Genomic DNA, 18,224 nt, shown 5'->3' with positions numbered 1-18,224 from the left:
TTTAAAAAAATCTGAAACACCATCCTAAACTTGAGTGGCTCCTTCCATGGTCTAGACTCGAGTGGCACTGTCCCATGGTCTAGACTGAATAAGAAGCCTGGTGAGCACTGGTGTCTTCATTCCTTTGCTTTCTCATTAGTGGCATGCTTCTGCTGCCATGACGGATGGAACCCTCTGAACTGTGAGCCAGAAGAGACTTCCTTTCCTTAGCTGCATGAGGTCAGGTATCCGATAACTGCAACCAGAAGAGAAACTAAAATGCTGAGGACATTTAACACCACAGAGAGAGTCAGACAGAGTGTGGTTAGTTTCCCCTCACAGAGCTGATTTACACTCACAGCACAGAGTGTACCCTGAACAGTGTGGACAAGGGTACGCACACCAAAGGCTGCTTCTGTTCTATGTAAGTAATCTTTGCAACAAATCTGTGACCGTGGCTTAATATCAGAGCTCCCATTTTCCACATGAGGAGATGAACCAATGATTCCGAATAATTCAAACTGACACCCGGCCGAAGGTGTCCTGGCCTGCTAGGGAATACAACAACACAGGATTTTTGTAGCAATTTAGGAGTCCTAATTAATTTTGAGAAGTGTCAGGGAGTTGGGAATCACTCAAATTAAAAAGCACGTGTAAATCTCTGGGTGGGAAGATTCGTGCCAAAAGGGTTGACAGATCTCCTATAGACATGAATATTCAATTGGTTAATGCCAATAGAGAGCCTGTGGGTGCCATTCTAGGGTGTCAGAAGAGGATATTAGACATGGAATATGCATTTTTTTCCTTAAGAAGAAGTCCGATATAATTAGGGATCTTTAACAGACATGTTAAATACTTAAGAATGTTTGCAGAAAGTCCAGGCATATTAGTGCATAGAAGGCAGAGGCAAGGGGATGGTAGATTTGAGGCCAGCCTGGGTTACACAGTCTCAAAAAGAGGGACTTTTTCAGTTCTGGGAAACACAGCTCAGCAGTTAAGAGCGCTTAGAGCTCTCGCGGGCGACCAGGGCCCATTCAGCACCGACACAGTCACTCACAATCACCTGGAGCTCCCAGGTCCAGAGGATCGGATGCCCTCTGGTATCCATGGGCATCAGCACCCACCTAGCACACAAAATCTCCCTCGGGCACACATCCACACCTACAAATAAAAAATACACTCGTGTGGTAGCATAGGAGGCTTTCTAAAGGAAACTATTCTGGGATGTTGACAGGTGTTGCTGAACCTGAGCTGAATGTAGGAAAAGAAAAGGATGCTGGGGCCTGGGAGGCAGAAACACAGAAGCAGCAACTTCAAGAATGGCGCTTCTCTGGAGCAAAAGGAAGAGACTCAAACCAAATGGTTTGGTTCCGCTTTTTCCAGTCAGCTGAAAGAGAAAGGCAGACGTCAAAAAAGGATCTAAGCCTGAGGTTTTCATTCCTTCCATCTCTGCCTCCAGTCACCTTTGACATCGGGGTAGGTGAGCCACTGCATCTGGCGTGGGACCGTCACACATAGTCACCCTTTCATCTGCCCAAAAGCTGCACGGCATGCTGACCTGCTCCATCTAGGAAACCCTAAGAGACGGAGCCCCAGGCCGCCAAGCCAGAAGGGTTAGGAGAGGCTATCTGACGCACACCAATAGTTCTTTGTTTTACAAGGCAATTTGTTCCTACAAAATTCTTCCTTTTCAACAGTTAAGTAATGGCAGTGGCGTATTCCCAGGTACCACAGGTGCAAAACTGAATAATAAGGGCCCACTGCCTCAGGTTAGATGCTCTGGAGTGATGGAGATGCCTGGATTAACTGCACCCAACTGTTACAATAAAGGTCCAGTACTTCAGGACTTCAGGGCAGAACAACTAATGGAGGCCGGAGCGGGGCAAGTTCCAAGAATGGAGTGCTTCCGGGGTCAATGAACAAGTTCACCAGAGGACAGCTTGCCTCATGGAGGACAGAGTAGCCAAGTGAATACAACGAAACAAAACGAAAAGACGGCGGGCCACCATAGTTTCCTCTGCATGCGTTGTCCTTCAGCCTGGAAGACCACTCAGATATAACAGCCAAAGCCTCCTGTACCATTAGCTATAATGCCACAGGCCCAAGGAGCTTGTGGGTGTAACTGGAGGTGAGAAATTGAAGGTTCTGGAGACGGATTAAATGGAGGGCACAAGTTATCACTGACATTTCCAGCTGGAATAAGAGTGACATAGCCTGGTTTGTAGTTTGCTTTAAAAAGATACAATGCTTTAGAAATGCCATAGAGGACAGTCTGAATGGCAGACTTCTTCAAAGAGAATCTCCCTTATAATTAAAGTATGATTTGTTTTTTAGAAATCTGCTTGCTTAGATCAAAGCCTTATCATGCTAAGTAGGACATTGCTTGCTTAGTGAGGTAAAATCCAGGTCTGCTGGGGTACTTTAATATCTAGTTTCTCCTCTTGGCACTGGCATAGGGCATCCCTGCTTGAGCATCTGCTGGTCTGCGAAGCTGATAAACTTAGGTTGATTTTCCACCATCGACACCATAAGTTTTCCCAGGTACCAAAGTGCTGGGCCCAAACAACTCAAGCCAACTGAGTCCTCTGTCCCTTCCCTTTCATTCTCCAGGAAAAGGCAGATGTGGTGGCTCGTGCCCATAATATTCAGGACACTGAGGCAGGAGGAGTGCCAAGTGCAAAGTCAGCCTGGACTTCATAGAAACATCCAATTCCTCTGTTAAGTCCATGTTAGGAAAAACCCTAAGACGAGCCGCACTGCCAGCACAAAGAAATCCAATCAGGCCAAATCACGCTGAATTAAAATGCCCGTGTTTTATTACATGCAACACTCTCAGGTGGCCGAGAGCACGGCCGGGGAAACAGAAAACCAGTGAGCACAAGCAAAACCCCGGACCATGTGTTCCTCCGCAGGGCGCCCACTTAAATACCCTGTGGGAGTGGAGGACCTGGCATACTGGGATTTGGAGTCCAGACCAAAGCAACTCCCAGGCCACGGGGCTGGGATGGATGCTAGGTGCTTGGGCGACACTCCCAACTTAACATCCCAGTCCATTTCCAGATGAGCTGGTGTCCTCTTCTAGTTTCCTTGTGCAGTGTGTGCCCAGGCTGCACATCCATGCAGGCCTTAGGGGGACTTGGATTTCTCTTTGCTTTGAGCTATCTTTACTAATTCATCACCCTGAGACCCATTTACAAAGCAGAATGGGGTTCATTGGACCCTTCAGCTGAATGAGTGCAGTGCTCAGAATGAGGGCAGCGAAACACGCGATGGACCCCACTTGTTTTTCAAGGGACTTTAGATTGAGTCCAGTGTTGACTTCTGATGGCAAACATCCTGCCAAGCGGCATAATTTTTCAAATTCAGAGAATGCAAACTCATTGAACAAAGCTTCTGGTGACCATGTGAAGGGATAGAGGAAGCATGTCTGGCTAAGGCTCTGAGACACTTAGTAGGACGGCCGTAATGTCTGGGGAGCCGCTGGTTTCATTTTTCTGATTTAAACTGTCTTGGAAACCTTTTGGAATTTCCTCATACATTTATTGACAATAATTTGCTCCTTTCTGTTTTTGAAAGAGTTCAATTCATTTGACCATTTGCTGACCAAAATGATTTATTAGAGTTCAATTCTTCATGTGTCATACACATTGATTCCCTCTGGGATAAGCAACTAGGAAAATTTTCCTCCTGTTCTGTAGGCTGCCTCTTCAATCAGATCGCCGTTCCCTTGACTGTGCAAACACTGTTAAATTCCTGTGATCCTATTTGTCAGTTCTTGCTGTTGGTATTTGACTCCTAGCCAGGATGTTGTCTGTGTCCGTATCTGAAAGTGTTTTCTTTATATTTCCCTCTAGCTGTGCTAGAGTGTCAGGTCTTAGATTAAGATCCTGGGCTCATTTTGAATTTGAGTTTTTTTAAAAATGACTTCTTTGATTTTTTGAGTTTGTAACATAATTACATCATCCCCCCCCCCACTCTTGAACTGACTTTTGTATAGGGTAATAGACATGCAACTAGATGTGGAACCGATTTTTCCCCCAGAACCATGCATTGAAGAGTCTGTCTTCTCCTCAATAAATGTTTTTGATATTTTTGTCAAAAATGAAACACTATAGCTGTGTGTGTTTGTTTACTTCTGGGTCCTGCATTCAATTCCAAAATCTGCCCACATGTCAGATTTTGTGCTGGGAGCATGCTGTTTTTATTGCTGACTCTGCATTATAGCTTGAAATCAAGTATTCTGCTTCCTCCATCTTACCCTTCTTGCTCAGGGCTATTTGAAATCATTTGCACTTCCTTCTGAAGATTAAGTGTGTTTCTCTAGCTCCATACAGAATCGTGTCTCTCCATGTAGTTTGGGCTGACTTTGAGTTCACAATCCTCCTGCCTCGGACGCCAGAGGGCTGGTGCACCACCATGCTTGGTGGAAACATTTTTCTAACTTGACTTTCAGAAGGCTTGGCTTATAAGTTATTCGTTTAGTTTATGCGAGTAGCTGGCTATTACAAAGATGGCTGACTGCATGCTGGAAAGGCAGAGAACTCATTACTGCTCAGTCAGAGAAGCTGTGAGCCCCAGAGCAAGGGAACAGTGACGCCCCAGGCTGGGGATGAAAGCCTGGAGCTCAGGAGAGCAGTTGGTGTGCACACATCCATGTCCAAAGGCCTAAGAAGCAGCATTCTGGTGCGTGGGCCTGGTTGCCGCAATAGGCACGCTCCCTTGGAAAGCACAGCCCTGGCTTCCTCTTTATTCTAACCATCAGATAGCTCTCAGTGTATAGGATGGTGCCACCCAAATTTAAGGAGGGTCTTTTCCTTTCCCTTGCAGACCCACATGCCAGTCCTCTTCGAAGCGCCCTCAAAGACACACCCATGAGTCCGCTTTACTAATCCTACTGAGACATCTCTCCGTCCAGCTGGGTTGGCACGGAGATTAGCCTTCATAGGAGGCCATTTAAAAGGCTGAGGAGTTAGATATTTTCAGGACTTCTGAATAAAGTGAGTGGGTCACTTACTCATTCTGCTTAGCACCCAGAGGTCAAATGGCTTATACATGCAAATCTGTGGCATAAATAAATGATCTGGGATTAAATACTGATAAGAGTGGAAAATTCTAGCTGAGAGGAAAGCCAGGACTGGCGGCGGAAGGCTGAAGATACTAGCTTAACCTTACTGTCTGAATGGTTTGCAAAGACAGTGTGATCTTGTATTTCTTTTAAGGTGCAATTTAATGGTGTCTTCAACATTGTTGATTTTCTTTGGTATTATTTTAAATTGATTTATTTATTTAGTGTGCATCAGTGTTTTACCTGAATGTATGTCCATGTACTACTTGTGTACCTGGTGCCTTCAGAGGTCAAAAGAGGGTAATATTTCTTCTGGGACTAGAGCTAAAGACGGTCATGAGCTGCCCTGTGGGGGCTGGGAATTGAACCCGGGTGCTCTGGGAGAATAATCCCTGCTCTGAAGCACTGAGCCATCTCTTCAGCCCCGATTTAATATTCTTTTTAATGGACTCTGGAGAGAAGGCTACAATGGGAGCTCTCACAGACGCTAGGGCTTTTCAAGTAGAGCTGGAAGTCTATTGATGGTGGGAAGATTCCCAAACCTGAACTCTCGTCTCTCCACATCTGGGCCAGCACCTTCTTTCTCACAGGCAGCCTTGCCCATTCAGTCTGAGGAACGAACGTTGACCCTGCTTTGGTACTGGTGGGAATATGGAGAAGTAGATCAAATTTGAAAACAAATCCTGAACCCTTGTAAACCTGGGTATTCTGGGTCTGAGCTTGACCAGAAGACTTGGTGTTTCTCTGTTTCTGGTTTGAGTTTGGAACCACAATGGATTTTGTCACCTTAGATTTATGATAAACACAAACTGCCATTTTTCTAAATTTCCTTCTGTCATTTTAGATGGAAATGGCCACATGCTTCATTTTTAGTGGGTCTTAACTTATTTTTAAAACTTCTAGAAGGAAGCATAAATCAGAACAGCAGGTAGGCAAACCACCCAAAGCCCCAGTAAGCCTGTGCCCATTTGGCAATCAAAGAATATTCCAGATCTTTCTAGATGAGAAGGTCATTGTCCATCTGTAATGCCAGAAAACATTATTTTATTTTTCTAATCTGCATGGTAGGGAAGAGGAGAGCTGGAAGGAAAGTGTGGGTTTTTGTTAGTTTGTTCGTTTTGTGTTTTTGAATCTTAGTTCCTTACATGAGAATATTAATAAGTCGCATCCTCAGCATCCAGTAGGAAATCATGCTAATCTGCAAAAGCCTTGGGATGCTGTCTGGTACCCAGGAGTTGGGTGTGTTCAATAAATTTTCAGTTACCTTCCATCTATCCAATGCCAACTCCAAGAGCACTTTGAGCAATGCACAGCATGTCAAAAGCAAAAGACCATCTTGTACTGATTCCTTTAGACTATAAAAACGAAGGTAGCTTGATACTACACAGGCTGTCATGGTGGCTATGTACTCATGAGCACAGCAGCTTCTGTACCCAGAAGACACTGTCAGTGTTCTAACACTGAGTGTGAAGGGCTTCATGATCCCCCAGCCCTAACTGATAGCTTCTGGGGGAGGAAGTTAATTTTTAAGGGTGTGACTGCTGGTTGGTAGAACATGCTCCATTGGATGGCCCCACACCCAGGAGTATGTGGGCAGCACAAATTGGACTCCATCGGCTATTAAAGACAAACTTTTTAAAAAAGAGACCATTAAGTGAGGTGGTAGACATGTGGGGGCAGACCTGGGAGGAGTAAGGGAATGAGTTAGAAGTGAATGCTATCAAAATAACAATGCATTTAACAATGAAAGTCTCAAAGAACTGATAAAAATGTGATTTTTTTTTGTTTGTTTTTTAATGAAAGTGGCTGCTGGCATTTTTTTTTCACTTTAAATATGTACTAAATCTTGGACTGTGTTAAAGGCTTATTTTTCCTCTAGAATGATCTGGATGTACCGGATAGCATTCCATTGGCACTCAGCTTACATGGGTTATCCTTCCCCTCCCTTACAGCCTTCTTATTTTGGTCGATGGTGAGTCACCATCCAAGAACCTGTTTATGTTAAAAAAAAAAAAAGTAAATAAAGCTCACCTCCTTGGTGCTTTGTGCATCACTAATCCAACATTATGGCACTGAGAAACCCCATCCAAAGGCCACAACATGCATGGACCCCTCTGGTCCTCTTAAGTTTTCTGTTGCTCAACAACAAAGGTGGCATTTACCCCACTCTGTGTCCACTCATTTTAGGCTTTCCAGAAGATTCTCAGCTTTGCATGCAGGTTGAGGGTCCCTAAACCAAAATCCCAAATAAACTTGGTGTTTCATCATAATGCCCCAAGTGGAAAAGTCCACACTAACCCAAAAACCTCTCCAGTGGTATAACATGAGGGGGCCTGTTTGTTGGGGGTTTTTCTGTCCTCCCACCAGGTCCCCACAATTGTTTAGTCCCAGAGAAAATCACCCACACAGAGGACTCCGTAAGTTATAATGCTGATTGGCCCGTTAGGTCAGGCTTCTTACTGGCTAACTCTCACATCTTGATTAACCCATTTTTCTGATCTATGTTAGCCATGTGGCTCAGTACCTTTTTCAGTGGGGCAGCTCACATCCTGCTGCTTCAGTGATCTGGGCAGGAGTGGGAGGAATCAACTTCCTCCTCCCCAGAATTCTCCTGCTCTCCTTGCATCATTTCTACTTCCTGTCTGTTTTTTCCTGCCTACACCTCCTGCCTGGCCATTCAGCATTTATTTAAAACTTGATTGACAGAATACAGACAATTCTCCCGCACCACAGTGGGAATACTTCAGACACCAAGCCTCTCACAGAAGAGACACGGAGCCTGAAGGTGTGTCGTCCTGCTGCCTTAACGTGTTAGGTGCAAAGTAGGACTTGCGGGACACTTCCTGAACTGAAATATGCCCATGGCTTTCGGAAGCACTGACTTTCATACTTACCTTTGTCTGTGATGACCTAAGTTTCCATGGCCCCTGATATCCCAGGACATCTAACTTCAGAGGAAGCCTGTGGAATCCAATGCTGTCTACTGTTTCTGCAGTGGATGCAAAGATAACCTATTTCCAGAAATAACTTCCTCAGCTTCATAGTCAATCACATCCCTGCACCAGCGACACTACAGAACAGTCTCTCTTCATGTTGCTCACCGGGTCTTTTCTCTGGCAGGCACAGCCATTCTCAGAGGGCAGTTCATGGGCTCCGAAGGCAGAGGGCCTTTGACCTGGTGGTAACTAATAGTTCTGTGCCAGATACTGAGCTGAGTCTCCTAGTTGGTGTCTTAGTCAGTGTCCTATTACTGCAAAAAGACATCATGGCCAGGGAAACTCATCAAACATTTAATTGGGAGATCGTTTACAGATGGGTCGCCTCTGGGGGAATTTGTCTCTATATCACAGCGAGGCAGGCAGTAGATGGTGCCTGAATCTCTCTGGCCTCTAGACATCCAGAGCACCAGGAGAAACAGATCTGCTACTCCTGAAGAAGAAACAGACACCTCCCGAACCAAATACCAAGAGACATCCCACAAAACAACCTAATAAAACATGAATTTATTGAAGACGGATTTCAGAGATTATTTTTGGCAAAACCTTTCGGAGAAAAGTTCTGAAAGAAAGATAAATGTATTGTCTTCTCACTAGAGAGAAATATTCCATAAAACACAAACAAGAAGAAATGAAACATGTACAAGTGGCAAGGAAAGAGGATCAACCTCCAGCTCGGGGTGAACAGTGGAGATCTGAACAGTTTCAAAAGCAAAATAAACAGATATAGATAGATAGATAGATAGATAGATAGATAGATAGATAGATAGATAGTAGACAGACAGACAGACGGACAGATGATAGATAGATAGATAGATAGACCAATAGATGAATAGATAATAGATAGATGAATGAATGGATAGATAGATGATTGATAGATAGATAGATAGATAGATTATAGATAGATACACAGACAGACAGATGATAGATAGATAGATAGATGATAGATAGATAGATAGATAGATAGATGATAGATAGATAGATAGATAGATAGATGATTGATAGATAGATAGATAGAAAGATGATAGATAGATAGAAAGATAGATAGATAGACAGACAGACAGATAGATAGACAGATGTGGTAGAGCTGAAGGAAGTTGAGCAATTTGGGCAAAAGGGCAAAGCACAAGCTCTACTCATTTCTGTCCAGTCCATGCTAGAAATAAAACACAGAGCAGGGCAGGCCCCTTCCTCCAGGGCAGACCTGCTGTCACTTTGGGCCTAAGTGCTCTGGACCTCACTTAGCATCCTTCTTTGACACAACTCTCTAACCGCCTCCTGGAACCAGCGCTTAGATCCGCAGTCATTGACTGTCCACTCCACCACAGTGAGACTTCTAAACCAGTGGGGGAAGTGAACTTCCCCTTCTGCTGTCCTCATGTTCAGGTACAGGGATAAGCAGGATGGGGGTACGGGTCTGCAGGTCTGAGCAATTCAATGACCACACTCTTATATTCTAGTGGGAGCCATTAGAGAGGGTGACCTGGAAGTCTCTTCAAGCCCAAGATGGACAGTAATGGATCTCTAAGGGAAGGCGCTCCATGATTACTGCCAGGTGTTTGGGAGGGGTAAGGCTGAAAACCAAAGAGATTGTCGGAAGAGACAGTTTGAGGGCTCTCCTGGTTTGAAAATAATTTCCATGCTGTCCCAGCCTAGGGTTTGTGTGCCAAAAGCTTGGTCCCCAAGGTGGTAGTGTTGAGATGGTGGTGGGAGTGATGTTTTGTGTCTAGCTATGACACTGGGGACATTGCCTGCCACTGAGATTAATGTAGTTCTTGTAGGACCCTAATTAGTTCCTGCAAGTTGTCATTTAAAAATGCAACCCTGGTGTCGGAATCCTGCTTCCTGCCCTGTCAGGGCTGTGTTCTCTGGGAGGCGCTTTAATGATGAATAAGTCAGCTTCCTCCTTGACTTTAGATAGTCTTGAGCTGAGCACTCACCTCCACTTCCCTCAGGTAATGCACCGCAAGTGCATTAGTGAGCAAGAACTTGTGTGTGTGTGTGTGTGTGTGTGTGTGGTGTGCATGCGTGGGTATGTGGGTATGTGTATGTATGTGTTCATCAAGTGCATTCATTCACATGCGCTCAAGTGTGTGTGTGCATGTGTGTGTGCGTGGGTATGTGTATGTATGTGTTCATCAAGTACATTCATTCGCATGTGCTCATGTGTGTGTATGTTGGTGTATGTGTGCAGTATGTGGGTATGTGGGTATATGTATGTACACATGCATGTGTGTCTCTGTGCATTCATGTGTGTGTGTGTGAACTCAGGGGCATTCATGCTCTTCCTGGTCTTCAATAAGACTTCCTTCTCCCTCTTGGCAGCTTTTCTCTCTTTACACAATTATCTCCTTCCTCATAACTATTTCTTTTAGCAGGTCTTTTTCTTTTTCTTTTTTCCTGTCTCTGTTATTTGGTTGTTTCATTTCCATAGAAACTCAGCCCTGGAACATATCATCAGGATGATCTAGTTCAGCCTCATCTCACAGGTGAGCAGACTAAGGCCCAGAGAGCACAAGCTGCATTTCATTCCAGTGAGACACAGAACGGGAAGAGGAGGATGTTCACAGAATGACCTGACTCAGGGCACTGGCTGGGTTTCTAGGACTTGACGTCAATGGAGCTTCTTGGGGTGGCAAGTTCTTCTCGCACCCCAGAGCGCCCCAGAAGCCCAGTAATGTGGGTAATTGTGAAAGACTCTGAGGTCCCCCAGGAACAGGATGCCTTTGCCTCTGACCTTTTCAGAGTTTTGGGTCTGAGCAAGCACAGCATGTTTCTTGCTCTACTCCCTGGCAGTTTGGTGTCATCCAGAGAAGCCTCTCTCCTAACCTAGGCCGATTCCCTATCTTGTTGCACAGTCTTTCTTTGGCAAGCAATCTCCTGCTTACCCAGCAGCAGGGTGCCTCACTCTGCCTCTCCTGGGTGTCACTTGATGCCATCTGATTGGCCGTGAGTAGAAAGTCACTGTCGGGCTGCATTTGGAATCCTGCTACAGCACTTCCATCTCCAGAGGAACTGGGCCATGACCCATCCACATCTGCATACAGTGCCTGCCAAGTCATGACATGTTGAAGAGGCCGATGAAGATGACTCCTTGGGGACTACTGGATATTTGTGGCCCAGGACTTCTCCCTAAAGGGACAAAGTAAGGCAAATTCAAGTGGCCTTGGAACTATGGAATATTAGCATAGAATGGAAACTGAGAAATGATCTAGATGGGTCCAGTGGGTACCAGATTTAAGATCTATCGAAATCACCTTGGCATGGGGACTGTTAAAAATTCAAAGCCCCCCCCCCCCAAAAGGGATGGTGATTTACCTGTGTGTGACAGAGCTCGGGAAAATGACTCTCCAGTAAGCACTGTGGTTCAGAGTCATATTTCTTCAAGCACGCCTCCCAACACTGTAAAGATGGGTGCTAAAAGTGAGGCTTGGGGAATCCCCCACCTGCAGGTCCTCTGCCCAGGGGAGAAAAGCCATAGCTCCCCACCTTGTAGCCAGGAACTGATAACTGCTGCTGCATCCCAACATGCCCTGCTTCCCCTTCGATTTCTGGGATACTTCCTATGGTGTGTCCTACCCCACTCAGTGACAAGTGAGAAGGGCCCCAGTAGAGTACCTGGGGCAAAAGGGGGAGCATACTGGCAAAGGTCGGGGTGATACAGGTTAGGGACTGTCTGGATAGTGAACATGACTTCAATTCCTTAATAACCCTACCATTACCGAGACAGAGCATCCGGTCAAATTCTGTTGAAGAGCCCCCAGCCACCTGTCAGCCTGTTAAATGTGCAGCCAGTCCGCCACCGAATAAAACACAGCACAAGCTTCTGTCTCGGCTATTTTTTTTTCTCCAGCCTAGCCAACCCTTCTCCACCTTCCTCTTCCCTCGTCACCTGTATTTTACTCCTTGCTGTGGTACGTGGCAAAATATAGGGAGAGCGCTTCACCCAGAAGTTGCATTCTTGGCCAATCTCAAACTTGTTTGACTCCTTTGGTTACCAGCTTTGCAGTGTGTCTTTGTGCAAACACCAAGGCGACTGAGATGTCAAACCTTCTTGCCTCAGTGGCGTCCCCAGCCCTCAAAGGGATGCCAAGGACTGTCGCATACATGTGAGCGCCACCGGGGGCATTTACCGTTTTCGGGTAGAAATGTCGTTTTAAAGGTGGTTTTATCTTTCAATTGTCGTTCCCCTTTAAAATTTAAATAGCCGTTGACTCTCCCCTGCCTGGTGTGCAATTTCAAGTCATTTCCTCTTGCAGGTTTGCCAAAAATCTCACGAATGAGAAGATGTTTTATATCTTCAGCCGAAGTTTTCTTCCACGCACAGACGTTAATCATCGAACATCAAGAAAAGGCAGATAGACGAGCCAAAGCCACCATCATAAATTACAGTTCAAGGCGCTCAGATAGAGAAAAGTCAACATCTCTGTGAGCCACCTCAGATCCCTTTTGGAATTGGACGGAGGCATAAATCTCACGTTATAAATAAATGAGACATCTCTACACTGCGTTACACTAACGCCGTAAAAGACACACCGCATTTCCCCCTCTCCTAAGGAAGCATGAATGTGGACCAGAAGGAGAAATGACTGATGATACACACAGCTTTGCGAAGTGAAGGTGACTTTGACACAGGAATCAAGGAGTCAGAAAGTTCAAATAACTGTAACGCCTGAGAGCCAATTAAAAAGCCAGATTCCACTGATGGGAAAATGCCCAGGACAGCTCATTCATTCGAATCACACTTTCAAGAATGTCACTCCTACAGTGAGATTTCTAGTGCAGAGGAAGCCGTGGCAGAAAGTCTGGTGATGAAATAAAACTCGGCCCTGGGGGTACGGGAAACCCTACACATGCATTGTGTGAGTTTATTCCAGGGCCACTCCCCAAGCTGTGCCTGGTGGAGACTGAGGTTGTCCTGCTACAGAAGTGTGGGTGTGCATGTGTGTGAATGTGTGGGTGTGTATTCATGTGCACAAGTGTGTGATAGAGATATTCAAAAGGGGCTAAGTAAATGCTGCAGGACTGAATGTTGAGATGGCATTTACGTTGATGGAGAACAGACACAGAGAGTCCATGCCTATGTATAAGATACTTCCAAATTTTATGAGTTTGGGGCCAAATTTAGCATTTTATCATACTTTAGCCATTGAGAGTGATTTTATTGTCATTTTATAGGAGACATGTTATTTTACTCATAAAAATATGGTGTACATTTATTGGAACTAATAGAAAAATCATAATTCTGCAGATGCCACAATAGTGCAATAATCCCAGGCAAAGGAATAAGACCAGATGGCTAACATGAAATATATTGACATCAATAAATACAAAAGCACAACAAAGTCACTGATGGATGAAATCCTGCGTCCTTTATGTGATACTATAAATGCAAATCACAATCTTGCTCCATAGGAAATGCTGGGACCTGAAAAGGCAGCCGTAATAGAAAAGAGATTTGATGGATGATCACTGCATTCTCGACAGAGTAAATATACCAGTAAATCTGGAAAAACAGCAGCCAGCAAAGGACAATACTCTGGGAAGGAATTCATAAATGCGAAGCTGAACTGACCAGAAACAGAACAAAAATGATCATCAGAAGAAGGCTTTAAACTAACTAGCAAATGGAAAAATTCCAAAGCCATGGTCATGGAAAGACTAACAGTTCCAACTGGGAATAAATGAGAAACCCGAGGTCACTGCCTTGATGCTGGATGCTGTTATCATGGTCATGATCTGCTGGCTTTAAGTTACAACTTATGTGGATTCATATTTATATGTATGAAGCTAGGGCAATAGCATGAATCTACTGACTTTTTTATATTTCTTTTACCTGTGTAAGTGTTTTGCTTACTGTGTGTGTATGTGTGTGAGTGTGTGTGAGTGTGTGTGTGTGTGTGTGTGTGTATGCACATGTGCATGTGGTACCCATGGAGGCCAGAAGAGAGCACCAGATTCTCTGTAACTGGAGTTATAGGTGATTGTGAGCCTCCATGTGGGTGTTGGGTACCAATCAGAACTCTTCACCACTGAGCCATTTCTCCAACTCCCTGAATCTATTTCTTATGCACTATGATGTGGGCTGGCTTCACCATTTGGAGAGGCAAGTCCAGTACTGTCCGTTTCCCTACCACACCTTACACTGTAGGGCAGCCTTGCTTAGTGACTATAATAAATAGATGCCTACTGGGTATAGGGGGACCACAAGTATCAAGAGTGTAGGGGGTGACATATATCATGAGCCAACAGATCTAGAATTTTTGGAGAACTGTAATGATGCCCGGTATATTACAAGAAGTGTGTCCATCATTTTAATAACCTTTTATCAAAAAGGATCTTAACTATCTAGGAGTCAAGAAATCCCATTTTTGAGTAAAATGCCTGAAGTCTGTTTAGCACACTACAATTGGTTGACCTTTTTTTTCCCAAAAGCAAAGAGAATCCTGACTGGTTGCTCTGCTGGGACAGGTTGGTACCCAGAGCAGAAAGCCACTGGATGCAGAAGTGACTATGAATAGGCCCTATGTGACATTGAGAGCGGCCATGATGGAAGAAGTCCCGCTTGGGTCGGGATGTAAATAATGGTGTATTGAGCAGTGCTTACCAGTGAACAGATCTGATAGTAAGTAGAAAGATTGCCACAATTGGCCCAATAGTGTTCCAGGAGGCAACTGGTAAACTCCTCAGGAATTTATGTCTAGTTTGCCTCGCAGCTGTAGCCTCCAGCCACCTCTACAGGAAGAAGGTGGGTGCTCTCTGCCAATCATTATCTGGAAATCCCAAAGCAATAAGAAGAAAAACAAGAAAATCTCAGAACCACAATCCAATTTCTTCATCCCACCATCAAATCTGCGTCTCCTTGGGACTCTACACAAATTGAGCACAATGGGCAATTTAACACAAATTGAATAATGATAGATATTTCTGTCCCTGGCATACCAATTGTAATTATATGGTATATGTCATTTAATCCTTTCTGACTTGTAAGACAATGAAATATAGGATTTAGAGTTTCTTATTAAAATGCATCACTGGGTCAGGCAAGATGACTGAGCAGGGAAAAGTGTTTGCCACACAAATCTGACAACCTGGGTCGCTGGAAACTCATCACCTTCTGCTAAGATTACAACATTGTGAAGTGCCAGGGGGTGGTGGTTTGAGAGAAAATGACCCCCAAAGGGAGTGGCACTATTAGGAGGTGTGGCCTTGTATCGTAGGTGTGGCCTTGTATCGTAGGTGTGGCCTTGTATCGTAGGTGTGGCCTTGTATCGTAGGTGTGGCCTTGTATCGTAGGTGTGGCCTTGTATCGTAGGTGTGGCCTTGTATCGTAGGTGTGGCCTTGTATCGTAGGTGTGGCCTTGTATCGTAGGTGTGGCCTTGTATCGTAGGTGTGGCCTTGTATCGTAGGTGTGGCCTTGTATCGTAGGTGTGGCCTTGTATCGTAGGTGTGGCCTTGTATCGTAGGTGTGGCCTTGTATCGTAGGTGTGGCCTTGTTGGAGAAAGTGTGTCACAGTGGAGGCAGACTTTGAGGTCTCATAAACGCTCAAGATAATGCCCAGTGTGACAGACTGTTTCCTGTTGCCTGCAAGATGTAGGACTCCGAACTACTTCTCCAGCACGCCGTCTGCCTGTAGGCCACCATGTCGCACTCTGATGATAATGGACTCAACCTCTGAAAATTTAAGTGAGTCACCCCAATGAAACGTTTTCCTTTCTAAGAGTTGCTGTGGTCATGATGTCTCTTCACAGCAGTAGAAACCCCAGCTAAAACCTAGAACAACCTGTGAGATTAGTCCGGCATGGAACCTCACAAGAACATTCGTACACAGGGACAACCCCAGCACTTGGCACGACAGGCCAATCAAGGCCAGCAGCAGCCCAAACTGCTTCTGAAACCTTTTATTCCATCTTGCCCTTGGTGACATTCAGTATTTCATTATTTTTAAGTCTTGAATAGTTGGCAAACTTTTCTTTAATTGAATGAAATTGTATAAATGAAAGAATCTGCCTACCTCAAAGCCCGCTTAAGAACAAAGAACTGGAGTGTAAACACAGGGGTTGGAGAGCTGTCTCCATGCATCCCAAAACCCACTGCCGAGGATGTCCTTCATGTCAGGAAATCTGAAGTCTTTAAAAAAGAAAAAAAACCCACTGAGTTTATAAAAAAACAAAGACAAACAAACAAAAGCACCAGCTGGTTCCTGAAAAGCAATTTTGTTGAGTTGAAAACTCATTAAGTCAACGAAAAATCCCTTACCAGGTTCAAAAAGTGAGCCTTTATTTGCTCAATTATCCTTACACACAGGTCTTTAAAAGTGGAAATTATCAATTTATTTTTTAGCATTGAAAAACCCACTTCACTTTCAAAAGCCCTAAGTCCCCACTGCCTCTCATCCAGTTCTATGTATGGATGGCATTCGCTTTGCTTTTCTAAGAGCCTTGGGAAAGCAAAGGAGAGGATGTGAGTGCAGCAGCTAGAATCCCCACAAAACATTGACTGTGCCGCTGTCTCTAGAACTACAAGGCAAGAAATGTTTTCATTGTCCCTGAATAGCTTTTGACATATGAGAGATTGAGTGCTTACTAACCTCGTGGCTCAATGACCTAAACTGGACAGTCCCAGGAACCAAAGAAAGAAATGACCTGGTTACCAAACATTCTGGAAGCATCTGGGGTCCAGGTTATGGTGCTGAGTTAACACTCAGGAGACCTAGAGAGACTCTGAGCAGCCCTCACATTCAGTTCCAAAGACTGGTCAGGATCAGCGATCTGTCCCCACAGTCCACATGGGGACTCGGTGTACCCCAGGTCCTCCTCTGCTTTCCTACAATCTTAGCGCACTATTCACTGCAGTGCATTTTAGGGTCTCAGCTTCATGAAATGCGCACTCCGATGGCGAAGTCATTACCGCCACAGTTAAGTGGTGCAAATCAAAAGCAAATCAGATGTAAATACAGGGTGACCTCACCGGGTATCCCAAGGGAAATCCAAGGAGGGAGGGCCCAGGGCCCACTCACCATTTGTGTCACAAGTCAGTAGCTGCCCTCCCTCAAGATGCAAAGAACTAACCAAGTAAAACGATTAATAACCAAATGCAAGATTATGCAAGTAATGCACTCGGACTGTAAACACTCGAAAACACCAGGAAGCTGGAGAAGGCCGATAACTGTTCTAAACAGAACTATGTGGCGATCTTGTTTACGTGGCCTCCATTCCGTGGCCTCCATTCCTTCCAGCACAGGAGCCTTTATGGCGGCTGTTTGTCCTAAAGGCTGGGAAGGTAGTTGGATGCTTTCTGGGGGGAGAAAATGGTTTTCTGCCCTCAAAAGGCACAGTCCCTTATGCAGAGAGGAGATGGCTACAGCGTAAGGAGAGACAGGTGCAGAGTGGTCGTGAGAGTTTCTGGACCTTGTCGGGGCTTTGCCTGGGAGCCAGATGGGCTAGGCAGGTGGGTTTCCTGGAACCCCAGAGAAAAGAGTTCTCCAAGAGGAGAAAGGTCGTCGCTTTGGGGTCACTGGTGATGGAACTGTGGTCCTGATTTCCTTCAGTCACTGCTGCGGTTCCAGCCTTACCCCGACTGTCCCTAAGCTCCTGCTGCCGTGGCAGTGGCTGATCCCGAGCAGTTCAAAGGGCGAGCATGGGATCCAGCACGGCAGCTTAGTGTGCTGCGGGTCCGGTCTTTAAACTCTGAGTGTAGTGGCAGCATGGAAGTCTAGGGACCGCTCAGTGGTAAGTGTACGTACATGTAAACTGCCTCCCACAATACATCGGGCAGGATTACATAGGGCATTTAGCTGGCCTTCACGGGGTCCTTGACACACAATTATCTGGTTGATTTAAAAAAGCTGTAAAGGAGATTTTATATATATATAGTATATATATACATATATATACTATATATTATATATATTGTGTGTATATATTGTATAATACATATATAATATATTCGTACATATGGGATATATTAATACATATATGGGATATATATTCATGTGAATATATATATCCCTTACAATTTCATGTGAATATATACAATATATACATATTATATGTGTATATATGCATATATATATATATATGAGGGGGGCAGAGAGATTGACTGATTTTCTTGGTCTTACAATTTGTGTTAATCCTATTGGGATTTGACAAGAAAAAAGATGAAACAAGGAAGAGAAAACTT

The 18,224-nt window shown here is 44.8% G+C and overlaps 1 long non-coding RNA gene across 1 annotated transcript; it reads right to left on the bottom strand.

Moving 5' to 3' along the window:
• Nucleotides 1–9,018: 9,018 nt before the first annotated feature.
• On the bottom strand, nucleotides 9,019–16,176 carry LOC148123054 (uncharacterized). Its single transcript, XR_015735268.1, has 3 exons — nucleotides 16,057–16,176; nucleotides 14,648–14,813; nucleotides 9,019–11,172 (listed from the first exon to the last, which is right to left on the bottom strand). It is a non-coding gene; the product is annotated as an uncharacterized LOC148123054 (long non-coding RNA).
• Nucleotides 16,177–18,224: the final 2,048 nt, after the last annotated feature.

The sequence above is a fragment of the Myodes glareolus genome, chromosome 2, assembly GCF_982192425.1.
Source record: "Myodes glareolus chromosome 2, mMyoGla1.1, whole genome shotgun sequence".
Taxonomy (NCBI): domain Eukaryota; kingdom Metazoa; phylum Chordata; class Mammalia; order Rodentia; family Cricetidae; genus Myodes; species Myodes glareolus.
This window is presented reverse-complemented; position numbering and strand designations above follow the sequence as displayed.